Source organism: Pyxicephalus adspersus, chromosome 7 (assembly GCF_032062135.1).
Source record: "Pyxicephalus adspersus chromosome 7, UCB_Pads_2.0, whole genome shotgun sequence".
Classification (NCBI taxonomy): Eukaryota; Metazoa; Chordata; class Amphibia; order Anura; family Pyxicephalidae; genus Pyxicephalus; species Pyxicephalus adspersus.
Window position 1 is genome coordinate 35389389 of NC_092864.1, and position 4132 is coordinate 35393520.

A 4132-nucleotide genomic window follows, 5' to 3' on the forward strand; every position below is an offset into this window, starting at 1 on the left:
CCCTTGACCCATTTTAAAACTTTCTGTTACAATGTCACCACTTAGGAGACCCCATACCACCAACTCCATTACCTTATCAACACCCTGCCCTCGAGGACCTCAATCTGCCAAAGGAAACCACCGCCATAACCCCAACTCCAAAGTTAGGGAGGGAGGCCTGGAAACCCTCGGTCCTAACTTTCTGACTCCATTTCCTATTCACCTCATTTACATTACCTTTTATCCACTCCCATTTTCCTTTCCTCACCAATACTAACCCTTGAGCTTCCTCTGACCTCCCCTCCTATACCCAATTAACTCTATCCTACCTACTCTGCCTTACCACCTAGTCTTGTTGGCCCCACACTTAGCGCCCTCCTCTCACTGGCTTCTGGCTCATCTATATGGTCAAAGAGATATAGGATGTCAAAGGGGATATACAATATTGTCAGGTGTTTTATTTTTCCACCAACATTAGGCTGTGAATCTAGCCTAGACCCATACTAAAGCCTAATTTGTACTTTGTGTCATTCTCTAACCAGATATATAATTTTCTATCCAGATATCTTACTATGAAGCCAGCTATGGTCCCCAATCACACCCACCATATTCAGATTCTATGACCCTACATATGTTAGAGACATTTGGACCAATAAAGTGAGGGAGTTGACCATCATCTTATAAACAATAGTTTCTGAATGGCATGTGGTTTGATAATCAAAACATCAACACTTCTTTAGAGCACCAAGGCATGGCCATTTCTTCTTTATCCCCTGCACGTTCATATTAAGCAGTGGATTAGATAATCCGTAACCGTGAAAAGCCTCTCTCTGTGGGAGCCCAGGACTGCCATTAAAGCAGGTTATATGCTACTACAAATATAGTATTTAGCAGTTAAATGTCAGAGTCTTATTAACATACACCTAAAGTTTGTGAAGTCTTAACATATACCAAATCTAGTTACAATATGATACACAAACCATAAGGAAGAAAAATCCTTTAACATCCCTGACATATCTAAATCCTAATAACAGACACTGCAGATCACCAACAACAGTAATGCCTATTCAGAAAGCAATTGTCAGGACTAGGCGTGGCCAGGTGCCACACCCATGCAAGCTCCGATCGTGTAAATCACCAGTGACAATGCTGATAGCAACATGTCCTGCAACATATTTTCACCCCACTATAGTGCAGACAGGCAGAGCCAATATGAGGGTGACAACTCTGCCCTGAAATCAGGAGTAGTGCAGCATTGTTGCCACCCTATCTCAGGATTATATGCTCGGTGAAATGGCAGGATCACTAAGAGAAAACTAAGAAAGACAATAAGTTCTGAAGAGCACATTTTTATATTATGATAAAAATATAATATATGTTATATAATATAATATATGTTATTACTTGTAAAAGTAAATACATATGAGAACGGGGTGTGATATTTTGATATTTTAGTGACATGTCTTATTGAATAAATTTTTCTTTAGGATCTGGAAGCTTTGAACAGCTTCAGCTTAATTTGTAAGTGAGTAAGAAATGACAGCAACAACATGATAGTATTATGCAGAATGAGCTAATCAGTGCCAAATATAACGAGTCTCAAGGACGTAATTTGTTGTGTTGTTCTTCATGATTCATGACTTTTGATTAAATATATGAAAATGGCAGCAGAAGAGTGCCAGGGCAGATGATAAGAGGTGAATCAAACAAAATACTGAATATTTCCTAAAAATGCAAAGAAATTCAGGACAAAAGTATGAAATATCCAAAGTGGATTTAGCACTTTGTTTTGGAAATGTAACTTGTGCAAGCTGAAGTGTACTTGAACTGAAGATTTGCTATCCTAAAGGCAACATACAGTTCTTTTTATTATATTAGTGTTTATGCTAATTTTGTAATATTTTTACCCAGTAAATGTATCTATATTCTGAACTGATATATGTTTTTCAATCCAGGTTTGATTCATATTTATTTTAATGGTATGGTTTTTACTCTTGTAGCCTTAATGAAGTTTATCTTTATTGGGGCCTTTTGAAACACCAAAATGAATTGGCTTTAACTAAACGTGGTTTTCAATTAAAAACAACCTAATGAATGGACACAGCACATTCTTGTTGTTTCCTTTCTTGCTCAACTGCTTTTTAATTGTGTCCACCGCCGCGTTTTTCTGTTATCCTTAAGGAAGCCTGCCTGAATGATGGGGTAATAATAAAGAGAAGCACAGAGACCTAATTCATTAAGTGATACTGAAATGTATTATTTATTTACCAGTAAATATTGCTTTTACAAGTAGACCAGGCAAGCTGTGCCTGAGCCAGCCAGAGAGTCTCTAAAGGGGTTTTACAACCCTGACCACCTATGGGACTGTAGATAGATGATAGAGCAACCTGAAGACAATGGAATGAATCATAACCTGTAGAAAACACACATAAAACAGTATTTCTTTTAAAACGTGGTGGTTATGTGAAAAATGTGGTTATCATTTTTTTTTGCTAGCTTTATTTATTGCATAGTGCATATTTTTTTTTTTTTTGTTGATCCAGAGGATGACCTTCTTCTGTTGAACTAGCTTTAGCCATGGTGAAGTTCATCTTCATCAGGGGATTTTTGAAACCCTAAAACGTGTTGGCTTTACCTAACTGTGCTTTTCATTACCCTAATAGACTTAAAACTTGTTTGTTGCTTCTATTTTTTGCACAGTTGGTTTTTACCTGTGGCTGTTGCTCTCAGGAGATTTGCCTAAAAGTAATCCTCCCTTAAACCTATCTCACAATAAAACAAATGAATGGTACAAATGATTCAGGGCCGCACACTAAGACTTCATATGGTAAAGAACAAGGCAAGATAAGATAGTAATGGGGAAAAATTAGCTGACGATTCTACAGTGATTGGTGACTATTACTTTGCTTTCTTCTTGCCTTTTTTAGGGGCACAGCCTCTTCAAGACAATGATCCTAAAATTCCTGATAAATATCAAATATTAAAATTTATTTAGACATAACAAGCTTCACAAGATTCACATCCAATGGATGTAACCTACTGTACAACTGTGCAACAGTTTGTGCAGAAACTGTTGGGGAGTGCAGAAATCATATTTAGAATGACTGACTGTAGCAGGAAAAGATCAGGGTGGAGTATAGAGAAATGTAAGTGGAAGACGTTTGCAGCTTTCAGAACTTTATACAGCTTCTAGAGATATTAAATATTTCAAAAAAGTTTCCAGAATAAATATCAAGGTAAATCTAGCAATGCAAGGCTTACGGTCTGAGCCAGTTAATAATTTTATTTCAGGTGCACCACAAATACAGCTGTTGAGAAATACCTTTCACTTGAATAAAGACAGCTTTAGAGGAAAAAAAACAACAACATTTTGTTTGGCTGAGTGAGTTTTAAAGTAGTTGTTAACCCAATCACTGAAATCAAAATTAATGTTCAACATTTTAATTTCATTTCAAAATTAATTTTTAATCTTTTAAAAACTGCAGCTGTCATGAAAATCACATCTGCTATGAATGTCCTTGTTCAGGCAATAGTGTGAAAATGTTGTGCTACCATCTCCATATTGCTCTGCTGGGCTGTCTACCTGCCACATGTGGAGTGGCTGCACCAAACTTTTTGCGCGATTGTGCAGATATGTTTCTCTTTTGTCCTTATAAGGAAGTCTGCCCTGATTATTAAGAAGAAACCATAACAAATCCTAAATCAATATAAATAAATATTGCATTCACAAGTAGACCAGGAAAGTTCCACCGTGGCCAGCAGTGAGACTATAGATGGATGATGGAGCAACCTGGAGACAATGGGATAGATCAGAAACTGAAGACAGTTGAAGAAGCATCAATTTCCATTTTTATATACTTTCAAATATGGGTATCATTGAGGGCGCTCTGTGCACTTTTGCTTTTTTGGTTTCAACAATGGATGACCCTCTTCTGTTGTACATTAGCCACCAGTGACTTTCCATTAGCAGTCTGGAATATTTTGGAACTACATTCTCATGTTTACTATTGTGTTTTACAGATGCTGGGAAGTTCATCAGTACCAGTGCTCTCCTCTCCCCACATGAATGCTGCTCCTGCATTGTAATTGATATGATTAATAAAATGATTTCTGTAGAGAAGAGGCTTCAAAAGATCAGTTACAAAAGGGGGGG